This window comes from Bombus huntii, chromosome 2 (genome assembly GCF_024542735.1).
Source record: "Bombus huntii isolate Logan2020A chromosome 2, iyBomHunt1.1, whole genome shotgun sequence".
Lineage (NCBI taxonomy): Eukaryota > Metazoa > Arthropoda > Insecta > Hymenoptera > Apidae > Bombus > Bombus huntii.
Window position 1 is genome coordinate 22,088,847 of NC_066239.1, and position 18,212 is coordinate 22,107,058.

Genomic DNA, 18,212 nt, shown 5'->3' on the forward strand with positions numbered 1-18,212 from the left:
TTACGGGTTGTATTAGAGTTGCGAGATGACATCGCGGCTTTTTATTAGTGTGACGAGAAAATGATTACGGTTTGAGTTAGAGTTGCGATAAAATGATAATCGCGTTTGCTTTAGAGTTGCGAATTACGATATCGCGATTGTCTTTTGCAAATTTTATTATGAATATTTAGAATTTATCCTATTTTCTATTGCTTAAAATTAGATTATAGAAATGTTAATTTTCAATTAATTTTATAGTATTGCAAGTAGCAATATCAGAATATTTAAAGTAGCTTTTTCATATAGTAAATAGTAATTTTTATTTGAATTCACTATAAGAATTAGCGTTGCGATAATGAATGATCGCGTTTTGTTAAGTAGTGTTGCGTTTACAAAATGCCCAAACCCCCCGACTGCATTGGTCGGACACTGTTCCTGGATCACACGTACAGCTGCAAGAGTTGTATAAGTGTGATCGTTCATCAGCAACCTCTTAAATGGTTGCACTTTGATCTCTCGGTATTAGTGTTGCGTATTGCTTAAATACGAGTGCGTAGATTTATACTTATTAGCGTTGCGTATCAAATATCGGGAATTTTCAGGCTTAATTTTTTTTTTTTTTAATGGTAGATTAATTGATATTGCAGATATAACGAAGCACTCATCGCGTTTGATTTTGAAAATTTTCTGCTTCATAAATATTTGTAGTAAATTAGTGTTGCGAAACAAGAATATTCAGTTCCACTCTCGGCGTGTTGATCGGGTTTATATAGAGTGGAATACGATTGAATTTTAGTAGCCCTTCTGGCTACTGCTTTGTTTCCTTTTCAGCGCCCCTTATTACCACGTTTATTACTGAAAATACTGCTATAAGACATATTTCTTTGTCAGCGTTAACGTTACCATAACTGCTAAAATACAGAAATTTATTACGAATGTATATTATATATAGATTGACATATTTGAAACTGTGAGCGATTTCATGCGCAGCAAACTATTATAATGAAATATCTTAAAGTTGCTATAAAGGCTTCAAATATTTTTTAAAATTTAATTCACTGCAATTGGAATTTCCGCTGGTGATTGTTCGTTCTTGGAACCATAACTTTTAACATTTCTTGGACCGCGATATTTTCAATCTTTGAACAGTAATGTAGAATTTTATAAATATTCGAATTTCATAGTGAATTTTTAATTCAGATTAAATTCAATTACTTAAAATTCTTGTTTTCAACGTAACCCTAGTTTCGATTAAAAAGATACAAATGATTCTCTATATTTGCTAAAATTTAATCAATAGTAATTTGATCTATAATTAGCCATTATTAGTAGTTTATTTTTCATGTATAAAATGTTCTCGTTTTAAAAATACCTGTTTCTTTCATATACCACATCAAGTAAATGAGTTTGCTCCAAATTTATCAATTAGCAGAAAGTAGATTTCAATTACATATATGAATATTTCATAGCATATTAAATATGTATGCTAGATACCCAAATGATTTTTCTTCCATTGTCTAATTGTTCAGGCGTCTTCCCGCTTCCCCATTTTTAAAAGAAGCATATTGCGGTAACGTTGGAGTATATAACTTTTCGATATTTTCATAAGTTTAGTACAATGAGTCGTATGTCTCTTCTGCAAGACTCTAAATTGTATATGCAGTGTCAATAGTTTCATTTCCATTCTTTCGTTCCAAGTTAGACAAATGTATCTTTGATACAGAATGTTGCCAGTATGGTACCGAATTATTGTACAATGTTTGTGCTGATAGATGTAATCGTTTTCGCAGATTACTCAGTTGATTAACGTTTGGAAAACCACAACATCCATAAGTACAAGCATTGCACAATAATTCAATACCAAGCTAAGAACCACGCTAATACAGTCCAGTTTGGATTACGAAATGCCACGAAGAGAATTTTGGATAATCTAAACTGGACTGCAACGTGGGACGCCGTTGGACGCCGTTGGACAACGTTGGACGCCGTTGGACGCCGTTGGACACCGTTGGACGCCGTGGGATACCGTCGGTCCAGTTTGGGTCTCCAAAAGCCTCCAACAGAATTTTGGATGATCTAGACTGGACTGCAACATGGGACATCGTGGGATACCGTCGGTCCAGTTTGGGTCTCCAAAAGCCTCCAACAGAATTTTGGATGATCTAGACTGGACTGCAACGTGGGACACCGTGGGATACCGTCGGTCCAGTTTGGGTCTCCAAAAGCCTCCAACAGAATTTTGGATGATCTAGACTGGACTGCAACATGGGACATCGTGGGATACCGTCGGTCCAGTTTAGGTCTCCAAAAGCCTCCAACAGAATTTTGGATGATCTAGATTGGACTGCAACGTGGGACACCGTGGGATACCGTCGGTCCAGTTTGGGTCTCCAAAAGCCTCCAACAGAATTTTGGATGATCTAGACTGGACTGCAACGTGGGATACCGTGGGATACCGTCGGTCCAGTTTGGGTCTCCAAAAGCCTCCAACAGAATTTTGGATGATCTAGACTGGACTGCAACGTGGGACACCGTGGGATACCGTCGGTCCAGTTTGGGTCTCCAAAAGCCTCCAACAGAATTTTGGATGATCTAGACTGGACTGCAACGTGGGACACCGTGGGATACCGTCGGTCCAGTTTGGGTCTCCAAAAGCCTCCAACAGAATTTTGGATGATCTAGACTGGACTGCAACGTGGGACACCGTGGGATACCGTCGGTCCAGTTTGGGTCTCCAAAAGCCTCCAACAGAATTTTGGATGATCTAGACTGGACTGCAACGTGGGACACCGTGGGATACCGTCGGTCCAGTTTGGGTCTCCAAAAGCCTCCAACAGAATTTTGGATGATCAAGACTGGACTGCAACGTGGGACATCGTGGGATACCGTCGGTCCAGTTTTGGTCTCCAAAAGCCTCCAACAGAATTTTGGATGATCTAGACCGGACTGCAACGTGGGACATCGTTGGACAGCGTTGGACACCGTTGGACGTCGTTGGACGTCGTTGGACAACGTTGGACAGCGTTGGACACCGTTGGACACCGTTGGACGCCGTTGGACACCGTTGGACAACGTTGGACAACGTTGGACACCGTTGGACATCGTGGGACGCCGTGGGACGTCGTGGGACACCGTGGGACACCGTTGGACAACGTTGGACAGCGTTGGACACCGTTGGACATCGTGGGACGCCGTGGGACATCGTTGGACATCGTGGGACACCGTGGGATATCGTTGGATGCGTACGTTTTAGTCTTAATTAATCGTAAGGTAGATATCTATGTTAAGTGCATTGTGAGCTCATTCTGTACATCGACATTTATCCACCTTAGAACGAAAAAAAGAAAAAAAAAAGAAAAATCTTGTCTCCCTTCACTCGCTTACCACACAGTACTTATTGTACTCGCGATTTATCGGTTCGCGATCACTCAGTTCTTTCAAACCGTAGCGTGACGTACTCGCTCGCGCGTATTCCGGGTACGTGCGGGTCAACGTGCACTGGACAACACTTTAGATTCGTAAGTCGCCCCAAGGACACCTCTGTCTCGGTGACTGCTCGACGACTGCTCAAGGTTCGCATCGGATCGCGGGAGTTGTCGTCGCGCCGGTGATGCTAGCGAATCTGTTGGGGATTCAGGCGTGGATCTGCAGTCCTGTCCGATTGGTACTTCGGTACTCGGTCAGAGACCTGCAATTTCACGTCCTCCGTAATTCTGTTCGGGCCCGCGGGAGTGGACCCCACTGTTCAGTTGAGGTCAATGCCTTCGTAATCCTGTTCAGCGGTCCATCCCCGGGTTCCACATGTTCAGTTGGAGTGTGTGTGTTAAGTTGCTGGCCTATGTGCAGGATCCACGGCTGAATTACCCGTGGATCACTAGCATCATCTGTCGGCGCCATCGACCGCGACTCGTGTAAGTTTCGAACGGCGAAACAGGAATCGAGTTACGGTCAATGCTTGGGCTTTCCGCTGAACCTCGGGGTTATCTCGTGTACGGGGGTACGTCGCGTAGGTTTGTTAGTTCTTTCCAGAGATCGCGATCTCGTTCGTTTCGGGCGCGGCGCGATTGTTTCCTTTATCATCTGATTCATCGGGCATCTTCTTGCTTTCCCATTTTTAAGGGAAGCTTATTGAGATCACATCAGAGCTTATAACTTTTCAATATCTTCAATATCTTATAGTGTCGCAAAAGTAGAACGTTAAGCAGTTTAGTACAGCGACTCGTATGTCCCTTCTGCAAGACACGAAATGGTATATACAGTGTCAGTAGCTACATTTTCTTCTTTTCGTTCCTAGTTAGATAAATGTGTGTTTGATACCGAATGCTGCCAGTAGGGATGCGAATTATTGTAGGATATTTGTACTGATCGATGTAATCGTTGTGTGGGAGATGGATGTTGCGTTACGTAGGTTTTGTTCTACGTTTGTAAAGATTCATGTAAGCGCTGCGTTGGAGATATGTGTTTCGCAGTTAGGCTACGAAACAACTATTTTCATATGCAGGCCCATGGTTAAGTAGAGTCAAAACTCGACATTCTGCCATCAGGTTGAATGTCGAGATCGATGTGTAATGTTACATAACCCATGGGCGGGTCTCGTGCGTAGTCACCTCCTCGTGGTGAGACCTGGTAATTGGTATCCTTTTTCCAAAAATTAATCAGTCGATCAATCTTTGGAAAACGATGCCAAGCTAAGAACTACGCACCAGTCCAGTTTGGCTCTCTCCAAAAGCCGCCAAAAGAATTTTGGATGATCTTGACTGGACTGCCCCGTGGGACCCCGTGGATTACCGTCGGTCCAGTTTGGTTTTCCAAAAGCCCCCAACAGAATTTTGGATGATGATGATCTAGACTGGACTGGAATGCAACGTGGGACACCGTTGGACAGCGTCGGACACCGTTGAACGTCGTGGGACATCGTTGGACATCGTGGGACATCGTTGGACAGCGTTGGACACCGTTGGACGTCGTAGGACATGGTTGGACACCGTTGGACATCGTTGGACAACGTTGGACACCGTCGGACAACGTTGGGCATCGTGGGCATCGTGCGACACCGTGGGACATCGTTGGACTCCGTGGGACATCGTGGGACACAGTGGGACATCGCGGGACACCGTTGGACACCGTTGGATATCGTTGGACACCGTGGGACACTGTGGGACACCGTGGGACACCGTGGGACACTATGGGACACTATGGGACACCGTGGGACACCGTGGGACACTATGGGACACCGTGGGACACCGTCGGACACCGCTGGATATCGTCGGACAACGTTGGACCCCGCTGGGGTTAGGTTGGGGTTAGGTTGGGGTTAGGTTGGGGTTAGGTTGGGGTTAGGTTGGGTTAGGTTGGGGTTAGGTTGGGGTTAGGTTGGGGTTAGGTTGGGGTTAGGTTGGGGTTAGGTTGGGGTTAGGTTGGGGTTAGGTTGGGGTTAGGTTGGGGTTAGGTTGGGGTTAGGTTGGGGTTAGGTTGGGGTTAGGTTAGGTTGGGGTTAGGTTGGGGTTAGGTTGGGGTTAGGTTGGGTTAGGTTGGGGTTAGGTTGGGGTTAGGTTGGGGTTAGGTTGGGGTTAGGTTGGGGTTAGGTTGGGGTTAGGTTGGGGTTAGGTTGGGGTTAGGTTGGGGTTAGGTTGGGGTTAGGTTGGGGTTAGGTTGGGGTTAGGTTGGGGTTAGGTTGGGGTTAGGTTGGGGTTAGGTTGGGGTTAGGTTGGGGTTAGGTTGGGGTTAGGTTGGGGTTAGGTTGGGGTTAGGTTGGGGTTAGGTTGGGGTTAGGTTGGGGTTAGGTTGGGGTTAGGTTGGGGTTAGGTTGGGGTTAGGTTGGGTTAGGTTGGGGTTAGGTTGGGGTTAGGTTGGGGTTAGGTTGGGGTTAGGTTGGGGTTAGGTTGGGGTTAGGTTGGGGTTAGGTTGGGGAGCACGAGGCGGGCATGGGTTCCCGGGGCATAGGACCATGCCCTGGGAAACCCCGATGGATCTGATGTTCTCTTACAGTCGGGTGGCGGCCGATCGGTGCCCTTGGCACCCGTCGGTTCGCCGATCCGGTGCGGAGAACTTCGGAGAAGTTGGCGGGCCCATGCCTGTCAAGACCACTCACCTCACCTTCTCGCGGGGCTCCCTGTCGCCCTGCACCGGCTTCGACCGGGGCAGGGCGCGAAAGAGTGAGTGGCACCAGGACGGAGACTTCGACGACGACCTCGGCGAAAAACGAACAACAATATGGAAATGGAGAACATAAACGACAAAGTTTACGGTGCAGGGGAGGGATACCCCAGTACCGGCGCAGTCGCGGGTAGTGAAGTGGGCCCCGCTGCGTCGATATCTCGCGACCACGGCCGTTCGAGGGTGGACCGCCAGGCCCCCGGACGCGTTTCTACGACTGGCGATGAAACAACGGGAGAGAGGAGGAGGATAACGGTAGGAGGACATTCAGAGGACGACAGGATGGAGACCGCGGAGGAGCCTCCGAGGAAGGCGACGAGACGTTCGCTGAGAGCCGCGAACAGGTCCGAGTACGTTTTTCTCGCGCCGGCCACGATGGACGACGGTACGTCATCGATGGCGGGGGGATCGCGGGGGCGGGCGAGGTCCGACGACGAGGAGTCGGTCGCCTCGATCGCCTCGCGGTCGTCGCTGGCTTCGATGGCGTCCAGGGGTAAGAGGAAGAGAACGGCAGCCGCGACAACACCGGTGGTGTCCGAAGAGTTGGAGGTGCAGATGAGGACGAGTTCTCCGGCGGAAATCAGCGCGGGCCTGACGATGCACGTGTCTGAAATCATGCACGTCGCGACGACGTCGTCGAACCTGAAGGGGACCTACATCAGGTCCCTGAAGAACGCGGCGAGCTATATCACCGCCGCCTGGAACGAGGAATCCGCGAGGAGGGAAAGGCCAGCGCGTGCCACCGACGACGTGGACGCGAGGCTGTCCGTGCTGGAGGGGGAGAACGCAGCCCTCCGCCAGGAGCTGAGGAGACTGGCCGCTCGCATCAACGAGTGCCCGCGATGCTCCGACGCGGCTCCCGAATACGCCCGCCCCGCGTGGGAAGGCGGAACCGAGAACAGGACGCGTCTGGACGCCCTGGAGAGAGCGGTCCGGGAACTGGGACCCTCCATTCTCAGGACCATCGAAGAACGATTCGGGGACGCTCGAAGTCAACGCCCCCCCGAAGCACGACCCAGCGGGGACCGCCCCGTCGACCCTCCCGTCGCCCAACCGACGCCGCCCCGAAGGGAACGGGAGGACGGCGGATGGGAGCTGGTGGAGACGACGAAGAAAAGGAGGAGAAACAGGAAGAAGGCGAGCGAGGCGAAGGCAGCCGCCGCCGCCGCCGGAGGAGAGGCGGCGAGGAAAGGTCCGACCGCGCCACCACCGACGCGGGTACGGCAGCAACAACAGCGGCAACCCCAGGCCGGCAGGACGACGGGCGCACCGAAGGCGAGCGCCCCCGCTACGCAGAGAGGACCACCGCGGACACCCAAGGTGGTCACGCCCCCTCGCGCACCGCGAACATCCGCGGTGACCCTGACGTTGAAAGAGGGGGCGAGGATGTCGTACGCCGACGTCCTGGAAGCGGCAAGAACGAGGATCCCGCTATCGGAGCTCGGCACGGAGCGCCTCGAGATGAAGAAGGCGATGACGGGCGCCATTATAATACAAGTCCCCGGAGACAAGGACAGGGGAAAGGCGACGCTACTGGCGACGCGGCTGGCCGAGACGCTAGACCCGACGGCGGTGAGAATCGCCACACCGACCAGGATGGCGGAGCTGCGCGTGACCGGGATTGACATCTCGGTCAAGAAGGAGGAGCTGCGAAGAGCACTGGCCTCGGCGGCGGGATGCGGCAGCGCGGAGGTGCAAGTGGGCGAGATCGGCGCCACCAGAGGCGGCCTCGGATCGGCATGGGTCAGGTGTCCGGCGGCAGGAGCCCGCAAGCTGGCCCAGGCGGAGAAGATAGCCCTGGGCTGGTCAACGGCGAGGATAAGGGCCATACCGAAGCGGCCGCTGCAGTGTTTCAGGTGCCTGGAACTGGGGCACGTGCGCGCCACTTGCGTATCCGGCGAGGACCGAGGGCACCTGTGCTACAGGTGCGGCGGGAGCGGACACCGCGCCAGAGAGTGTCCCGCTTCCGCTCCCAAGTGTCCGCTGTGCGAGTCGCTCGGGGTACCCGCGAATCACAGGATGGGCGGAGAGGCATGCAGCCCCCCGAAGGTCAAGAGGAGGAGACCGATCCGCCAACCAGCAGCGGTAGCGGCAGCAGCAGCAGCAGCCGCCGCGGCAGAGACACCGGGAAGCGCCGCCGAACCAGCAGCAGCGGCGGATGGCCGGGAGGAGGCCATGGAGGTGGCGGCATAGTTCAAGCGCCTGCTGCAATGCAATCTCGGTAGGTCGAGAAGAGCGCAAGATCTGCTCTTCCAGACCATCCGGGAGAACGAGGTGGCCCTGGCGGCGGTGGCGGAACCGCATCGTATACCCGACTCGCCCAACTGGATCGGGGACCTGGACGGATCCGCAGGAATAACGTGGACGTCGGCCTCGTGCCTCTTGCTGGACCGTGGCAGCGGCTTCGTCGCGGTCGAGTGGCTAGGAGCGGCGGTGGTGGCGGTGTACGTCTCTCCGAACATCGACCTGGACGCGTACGGGGAGTTTCTGGACCGAGTCGGCGAGTGCGTCCGAAGATGTCTCCCCCGCCAGGTGCTCGTCCTGGGGGACTTCAACGCCCACTCGACGCAATGGGGAAACCCCAGGACCAACTCCCGAGGAAGGATGCTCACCGACTGGGCAGCGGGTCTGGGGCTCCTGTTGGCGAACAGGGGCTCGGCGAGCACCTGCGTGGCGTGGAGAGGATCCTCGGTGGTGGACATCACGTGGGCTACCCCGGAGCTGCTCAGGCGAATCCGCGACTGGAGAGTGGCCGAGGGGGTGGAAACGCTGTCCGACCACCTCTACATTCTGATGGAGGTGACCCTGGGGACCGAGGACGACGCCGGGAGGAGGAGACGACGACGACCGGGAGAGAACCGTCGCCGCCCGCCGCCGCCGCCGCCGCGATGGCGCCTGAAGGAGATGGACAAGGAGATGCTGCGGGCGGCCGCGATCGTGTCCGCCTGGAGCTGGGACGCCCGTCGGGCGACCGAGCAGGGAGACATCGACGAGGAGGCGGAGGAGCTCCGAAGATACATGACCGCGGCGTGCGACGCCTCGATGCCGCGCTCCGTCCCGGGAGGCGGACGAGACCGGGGAACGTACTGGTGGACCCCGGAGATCGCCGAGATGCGAGAGAACTGCGTTCGGGCCCGCAGGAGATTCCTAAGGGCCCGTCGTCGCAGACTGACGCGCGACGAGGAGGAGATCTCCCGCCGTTACGAGGAGTACAGGGAGGCGAGACGGACTCTTCAGCGGGAGATCAAGACCGCGAAATCTCGGTGCTGGACGGAGCTGATCGAGGAGGTCGAATCCGACCCGTGGGGACGGCCGTACAAAGTGGTCACCAAGAAGCTACGACCCTCGGCGCCCCCGCTGACCTCGGACATGGAGCCGACGCTGTTGGACAACGTCGTCGGGACGCTGTTCCCGCCGGAAGACGCGAACGCGAGCCAACCGGCGCCATCCTCCCCCTCCTCCGTCGACGACGACGACGACGACGACGAGGAGACGGCGACGACGACCGCGACGGGATGGAGCGAGGAACTGCGAGTCAGCGACGAGGAGCTCTTCGAAGCGGCCAGGAGGACGGCGTCCCGCGACGTGGCGCCAGGCCCCGACGGAATACCGGGCCGAGCGTGGGCGGAGTCGATCGTCACCATGGCTCCCCGCCTGCGACACCTGTTCGACAGATGCCTGGAGGAGGGCGTCTACCCCCGGACATGGCGGACGGCCAGGCTGGTGCTGCTACGAAAGGAGGGTCGCCCGCCGGACTCGCCGTCCGCGTACAGGCCGATATGCCTGCTGGACGAGGTGGGCAAGATGCTGGAGAGGATAGTCGCCGCCCGGCTGGAGGCTCACATCACCGAGAGGACGCCCGGATGGCACGACAGCCAGTACGGATTCCGCCGCGGCCGCTCGACCGTGGACGCGGTGAAGAGGCTGAGGGCCATGGCCGAGGACAAGGTCTCCCGGGAGGGGGTGGCGGTGGCGGTGTCGCTCGACGTCACCAACGCCTTCAACTCCATCCCCTGGGGCAGGATCCTGGAAGCCCTGCGCCACTTCGAGGTCCCGGCGTACCTGGTGGGGATCGTTCGAGCGTACCTCGCCGACAGGTACATCGTCTACGCCGGCAGGGACGGGGAGGAGAGAAGACGGATCGAGCGCGGCGTTCCGCAGGGGTCGGTGCTGGGACCGCTGCTCTGGATCACGGCCTACGACTCGGTCCTCCGATGTCCGATGCCCCCGGGAGCGGGAACGGTGTGCTACGCCGACGACACCCTGGTCCTGGCCGGGGGACGGTGGTGGCACGACACGGCGAACCGCACGGAGGACGCAGTGGCGTGCGCGGTGAGCGCCATTCGGAGGCTCGGCCTGACGGTGTCGCCGGCCAAGTCGGAGGCGCTGTGGTTCTTCGACCAGCGGCGAAGAGGAACGCCTCCCCCCGGGCTGACGGTGAACATCGGCGGAGAAGAGGTCCCGGTGGGACGACAGATGAGGTACCTGGGCCTCACGATCGACAGCGGATGGACCTTCGGACCACACTTCGAGCAACTGGTCCCGAAGGCGACGGCCGCGGCCAACGCCCTGTGCGGCCTCCTACCGAACATCGGCGGAGCGGGATCGAGAGTCCGCCGCCTCTACGAGGGAGTGGTTCGGTCCCGAGTTCTCTACGGGGCACCCGTCTGGGCCAGAAGCCTGGCGACCAGCCGCCGCAGCCTGACCTTGCTGCGGAGGCTGCAGAGGACGACCGCTATCCGCATAGCGAGAGGCTACAGGACGACATCGTACGCGTCGGCGACCGTGCTGGCGGCCTCCCCGCCGTTCGAGCTGCAAGCCTTGGCGCTCGAACGCGTATACGAACACCAGAGGAATCCGACGCCATCGACCGCCGGCCAGCCGGCCCCGAACATCCGGGAGGAGGCGAGGAAGGAGACCTGGGAACGATGGCGCTCGCAGCTGATCCAGGAGGACGCCGTGCGGCCGCACCGGGCCGTTCGCGCCGTGCTTCCCAACTGGGAGGCGTGGAGGGATCGAGGCGGGGCACCGCTGACCTTCAGGATGACGCAGCTGCTCACCGGCCACGGAGTGTTCGGCGAGTACCTGCTAAGGATTCGGCGAGAGACGACGTCCGTCTGTCACCACTGCGAGGAAGAGGAGGACACGGCGCAGCACACGCTGGAGTTCTGCCCGGCGTGGGCGGAACCACGACGCGTCCTGCGGCTCGAAATCGGCGAGAGCTTAGCCCCCGAAGCGGTCGTCGCGGCCATGCTCAGAGGGCGCCAGGAGTACTCCGCTGTCCGCACCTACTGCGAGCAGGTCATGCTGGCGAAGGAGCGGGCGGAACGTAGCAGGGAACGAGATCGCGACCCGTCCAGGAGGTCGCAGCTCCCTAGGAATACAACGCGCTACAGGGGCGCGACGCCGCCACCGGCGCCGCCGCGGCCGCCGTAGGAGCGCGTGGAAACCAGGAAGAGGCGTCAGGGGGACGGGGTCCCCAGAACGACGCAAGAGGAGCGAGGCGCTAGGGGGCGTGGTCCCCCCTAGCGTTCCAAGAAGATCAAGGACGCCTCCCTTCGACGTAAGGAGAGATAGACGCCCGGGGGTAACCGGTAGTAATTCGGGAGAGATCCCGGGTGCATCTCGACTCAGGCGTCAGGACAGGCCACCGTGGAGTTTTAGTCGGTAAGAGTCCGACACTACCCGCTTAGCGGGTGTCCATGAGGATTTCTCCACGAAAAAAAAAAAAAAAAAAAAAAGGTTGGGGTTAGGTTGGGGTTAGGTTGGGGTTAGGTTAGGTTGGGGTTAGGTTGGGGTTAGGTTGGGGTTAGGTTGGGGTTAGGTTGGGGTTAGGTTGGGGTTAGGTTGGGGTTAGGTTGGGGTTAGGTTGGGTTAGGTTGGGGTTAGGTTAGGTTGGGGTTAGGTTGGGGTTAGGTTGGGGTTAGGTTGGGGTTAGGTTGGGGTTAGGTTGGGGTTAGGTTGGGGTTAGGTTGGGGTTAGGTTGGGGTTAGGTTGGGGTTAGGTTGGGGTTAGGTTGGGGTTAGGTTGGGGTTAGGTTGGGGTTAGGTTGGGGTTAGGTTGGGGAGCACGAGGCGGGCATGGGTTCCCGGGGCATAGGACCATGCCCTGGGAAACCCCGATGGATCTGATGTTCTCTTACAGTCGGGTGGCGGCCGATCGGTGCCCTTGGCACCCGTCGGTTCGCCGATCCGGTGCGGAGAACTTCGGAGAAGTTGGCGGGCCCATGCCTGTCAAGACCACTCACCTCACCTTCTCGCGGGGCTCCCTGTCGCCCTGCACCGGCTTCGACCGGGGCAGGGCGCGAAAGAGTGAGTGGCACCAGGACGGAGACTTCGACGACGACCTCGGCGAAAAACGAACAACAATATGGAAATGGAGAACATAAACGACAAAGTTTACGGTGCAGGGGAGGGATACCCCAGTACCGGCGCAGTCGCGGGTAGTGAAGTGGGCCCCGCTGCGTCGATATCTCGCGACCACGGCCGTTCGAGGGTGGACCGCCAGGCCCCCGGACGCGTTTCTACGACTGGCGATGAAACAACGGGAGAGAGGAGGAGGATAACGGCAGGAGGACATTCAGAGGACGACAGGATGGAGACCGCGGAGGAGCCTCCGAGGAAGGCGACGAGACGTTCGCTGAGAGCCGCGAACAGGTCCGAGTACGTTTTTCTCGCGCCGGCCACGATGGACGACGGTACGTCACCGATGGCGGGGGGATCGCGGGGGCGGGCGAGGTCCGACGACGAGGAGTCGGTCGCCTCGATCGCCTCGCGTTCGTCGCTGGCTTCGATGGCGTCCAGGGGTAAGAGGAAGAGAACGGCAGCCGCGACAACACCGGTGGTGTCCGAAGAGTTGGAGGTGCAGATGAGGACGAGTTCTCCGGCGGAAATCAGCGCGGGCCTGACGATGCACGTGTCTGAAATCATGCACGTCGCGACGACGTCGTCGAACCTGAAGGGGACCTACATCAGGTCCCTGAAGAACGCGGCGAGCTATATCACCGCCGCCTGGAACGAGGAATCCGCGAGGAGGGAAAGGCCAGCGCGTGCCACCGACGACGTGGACGCGAGGCTGTCCGTGCTGGAGGGGGAGAACGCAGCCCTCCGCCAGGAGCTGAGGAGACTGGCCGCTCGCATCAACGAGTGCCCGCGATGCTCCGACGCGGCTCCCGAATACGCCCGCCCCGCGTGGGAAGGCGGAACCGAGAACAGGACGCGTCTGGACGCCCTGGAGAGAGCGGTCCGAGAACTGGGTCCCTCCATTCTCAGGACCATCGAAGAACGATTCGGAGACGCGCGAAGTCAACGCACCCCCGAAGCGCGACCCAGCGGGGACCGCCCCGTCGACCCTCCCGCCGCCCAACCGACGCCGCCCCGAAGGGAACGGGAGGACGGCGGATGGGAGCTGGTGGAGACGACGAAGAAAAGGAGGAGAAACAGGAAGAAGGCGAGCGAGGCGAAGGCAGCCGCCGCCGCCGCCGGAGGAGAGGCGGCGAGGAAAGGTCCGACCGCGCCACCACCGACGCGGGTACGGCAGCAACAACGGCAGCAACCCCAGGCCGGCAGGACGACGGGCGCACCGAAGGCGAGCGCCCCCGCAACGCAGAGAGGACCACCGCGGACACCCAAGGTGGTCACGCCCCCTCGCGCACCGCGAACATCCGCGGTGACCCTGACGTTGAAAGAGGGGGCGAGGATGTCGTACGCCGACGTCCTGGAAGCGGCAAGAACGAGGATCCCGCTATCGGAGCTCGGCACGGAGCGCCTCGAGATGAAGAAGGCGATGACGGGCGCCATTATAATACAAGTCCCCGGAGACAAGGACAGGGGAAAGGCGACGCTACTGGCGACGCGGCTGGCCGAGACGCTGGACCCGACGGCGGTGAGAATCGCCACACCGACCAGGATGGCGGAGCTGCGCGTGACCGGGATTGACATCTCGGTCAAGAAGGAGGAGCTGCGAAGAGCACTGGCCTCGGCGGCGGGATGCGGCAGCGCGGAGGTGCAAGTGGGCGAGATCGGCGCCACCAGAGGCGGCCTCGGATCGGCATGGGTCAGGTGTCCGGCGGCAGGAGCCCGCAAGCTGGCCCAGGCGGAGAAGATAGCCCTGGGCTGGTCAACGGCGAGGATAAGGGCCATACCGAAGCGGCCGCTGCAGTGTTTCAGGTGCCTGGAACTGGGGCACGTGCGCGCCACTTGCGTATCCGGCGAGGACCGAGGGCACCTGTGCTACAGGTGCGGCGGGAGCGGACACCGCGCCAGAGAGTGTCCCGCTTCCGCTCCCAAGTGTCCGCTGTGCGAGTCGCTCGGGGCACCCGCGAATCACAGGATGGGCGGAGAGGCATGCAGCCCCCCGAAGGTCAAGAGGAGGAGACCGATCCGCCAACCAGCAGCGGTAGCGGCAGCAGCAGCAGCAGCCGCCGCGGCAGAGACACCGGGAAGCGCCGCCGAACCAGCAGCAGCGGCGGATGGCCGGGAGGAGGCCATGGAGGTGGCGGCATAGTTCAAGCGCCTGCTGCAATGCAATCTCGGTAGGTCGAGAAGAGCGCAAGATCTGCTCTTCCAGACCATCCGGGAGAACGAGGTGGCCCTGGCGGCGGTGGCGGAACCGCATCGTATACCCGACTCGCCCAACTGGATCGGGGACCTGGACGGATCCGCAGGAATAACGTGGACGTCGGCCTCGTGCCTCTTGCTGGACCGTGGCAGCGGCTTCGTCGCGGTCGAGTGGCTAGGAGCGGCGGTGGTGGCGGTGTACGTCTCTCCGAACATCGACCTGGACGCGTACGGGGAGTTTCTGGACCGAGTCGGCGAGTGCGTCCGAGGATGTCTCCCCCGCCAGGTGCTCGTCCTGGGGGACTTCAACGCCCACTCGACGCAATGGGGAAACCCCAGGACCAACTCCCGCGGAAGGATGCTCACCGACTGGGCAGCGGGTCTGGGGCTCCTGCTGGCGAACAGGGGCTCGGCCAGCACCTGCGTGGCGTGGAGAGGATCCTCGGTGGTGGACATCACGTGGGCTACCCCGGAGCTGCTCAGGCGAATCCGCGACTGGAGAGTGGCCGAGGGGGTGGAAACGCTGTCCGACCACCTCTACATTCTGATGGAGGTGACCCTGGGGACCGAGGACGACGCCGGGAGGAGGAGACGACGACGACCGGGAGAGAACCGTCGCCGCCCGCCGCCGCCGCCGCCGCGATGGCGCCTGAAGGAGATGGACAAGGAGATGCTGCGGGCGGCCACGATCGTGTCCGCCTGGAGCTGGGACGCCCGTCGGGCGACCGAGCAGGGAGACATCGACGAGGAGGCGGAGGAGCTCCGAAGATACATGGCCGCGGCGTGCGACGCCTCGATGCCGCGCTCCGTCCCGGGAGGCGGACGAGACCGGGGAACGTACTGGTGGACCCCGGAGATCGCCGAGATGCGAGAGAACTGCGTTCGGGCCCGCAGGAGATTCCTAAGGGCCCGTCGTCGCAGACTGACGCGCGACGAGGAGGAGATCTCCCGCCGTTACGAGGAGTACAGGGAGGCGAGACGGACTCTTCAGCGGGAGATCAAGACCGCGAAATCTCGGTGCTGGACGGAGCTGATCGAGGAGGTCGAATCCGACCCGTGGGGACGGCCGTACAAAGTGGTCACCAAGAAGCTACGACCCTCGGCGCCCCCGCTGACCTCGGACATGGAGCCGACGCTGTTGGACAACGTCGTCGGGACGCTGTTCCCGCCGGAAGACGCGAACGCGAGCCAACCGGCGCCATCCTCCCCCTCCTCCGTCGACGACGACGACGACGACGACGAGGAGACGGCGACGACGACCGCGACGGGATGGAGCGAGGAACTGCGAGTCAGCGACGAGGAGCTCTTCGAAGCGGCCAGGAGGACGGCGTCCCGCGACGTGGCGCCAGGCCCCGACGGAATACCGGGCCGAGCGTGGGCGGAGTCGATCGTCACCATGGCTCCCCGCCTGCGACACCTGTTCGACAGATGCCTGGAGGAGGGCGTCTACCCCCGGACATGGCGGACGGCCAGGCTGGTGCTGCTACGAAAGGAGGGACGCCCGCCGGACTCGCCGTCCGCGTACAGGCCGATATGCCTGCTGGACGAGGTGGGCAAGATGCTGGAGAGGATCGTCGCCGCCCGACTGGAGGCTCACATCACCGAGAGGACGCCCGGATGGCACGACAGCCAGTACGGATTCCGCCGCGGCCGCTCGACCGTGGACGCGGTGAAGAGGCTGAGGGCCATGGCCGAGGACAGGGTCTCCCGGGAGGGGGTGGCGGTGGCGGTGTCGCTCGACGTCACCAACGCCTTCAACTCCATCCCCTGGGGCAGGATCCTGGAAGCCCTGCGCCACTTCGAGGTCCCGGCGTACCTGGTGGGGATCGTTCGAGCGTACCTCGCCGACAGGTACATCGTCTACGCCGGCAGGGACGGAGAGGAGAGAAGACGGATCGAGCGCGGCGTTCCGCAGGGGTCGGTGCTGGGACCGTTGCTCTGGATCACGGCCTACGACTCGGTCCTCCGATGTCCGATGCCCCCGGGAGCGGGAACGGTGTGCTACGCCGACGACACCCTGGTCCTGGCCGGGGGACGGTGGTGGCACGACACGGCGAACCGCACGGAGGACGCAGTGGCGTGCGCGGTGAGCGCCATTCGGAGGCTCGGCCTGACGGTGTCGCCGGCCAAGTCGGAGGCGCTGTGGTTCTTCGACCAGCGGCGAAGAGGAACGCCTCCCCCCGGGCTGACGGTGAACATCGGCGGAGAAGAGGTCCCGGTGGGACGACAGATGAGGTACCTGGGCCTCACGATCGACAGCGGATGGACCTTCGGACCGCATTTCGAGCAACTGGTCCCGAAGGCGACGGCCGCGGCCAACGCCCTGTGCGGCCTCCTACCGAACATCGGCGGAGCGGGATCGAGAGTCCGCCGCCTCTACGAGGGAGTGGTTCGGTCCCGAGTTCTCTACGGGGCACCCGTCTGGGCCAGAAGCCTGGCGACCAGCCGCCGCAGCCTGACCTTGCTGCGGAGGCTGCAGAGGACGACCGCTATCCGCATAGCGAGAGGCTACAGGACGACATCGTACGCGTCGGCGACCGTGCTGGCGGCCTCCCCGCCGTTCGAGCTGCAAGCCTTGGCGCTCGAACGCGTATACGAACACCAGAGGAATCCGACGCCGTCGACCGCCGGCCAGCCGGCCCCGAACATCCGGGAGGAGGCGAGGAAGGAGACCTGGGAACGATGGCGCTCGCAGCTGATCCAGGAGGACGCCGTGCGGCCGCACCGGGCCGTTCGCGCCGTGCTTCCCAACTGGGAGGCGTGGAGGGATCGAGGCGGGGCACCGCTGACCTTCAGGATGACGCAGCTGCTCACCGGCCACGGAGTGTTCGGCGAGTACCTGCTAAGGATTCGGCGAGAGACGACGTCCGTCTGTCACCACTGCGAGGAAGAGGAGGACACGGCGCAGCACACGCTGGAGTTCTGCCCGGCGTGGGCGGAACCACGACGCGTCCTGCGGCTCGAAATCGGCGAGAGCTTAGCCCCCGAAGCGGTCGTCGCGGCCATGCTCAGAGGGCGCCAGGAGTACTCCGCTGTCCGCACCTACTGCGAGCAGGTCATGCTGGCGAAGGAGCGGGCGGAACGTAGCAGGGAACGAGATCGCGACCCGTCCAGGAGGTCGCAGCGCCCTAGGAATACAACGCGCTACAGGGGCGCGACGCCGCCACCGGCGCCGCCGCGGCCGCCGTAGGAGCGCGTGGAAACCAGGAAGAGGCGTCAGGGGGACGGGGTCCCCAGAACGACGCAATAGGAGCGAGGCGCTAGGGGGCGTGGTCCCCCCCTAGCGTTCCAAGAAGATCAAGGACGCCTCCCTTCGACGTAAGGAGAGATAGACGCCCGGGGGTAACCGGTAGTAATTCGGGAGAGATCCCGGGTGCATCTCGACTCAGGCGTCAGGACAGGCCACCGTGGAGTTTTAGTCGGTAAGAGTCCGACACTACCCGCCTAGCGGGTGTCCATGAGGATTTCTCCACGAAAAAAAAAAAAAAAAAAAAAAAAAAAAAAAAAAAAAAAAAAAAA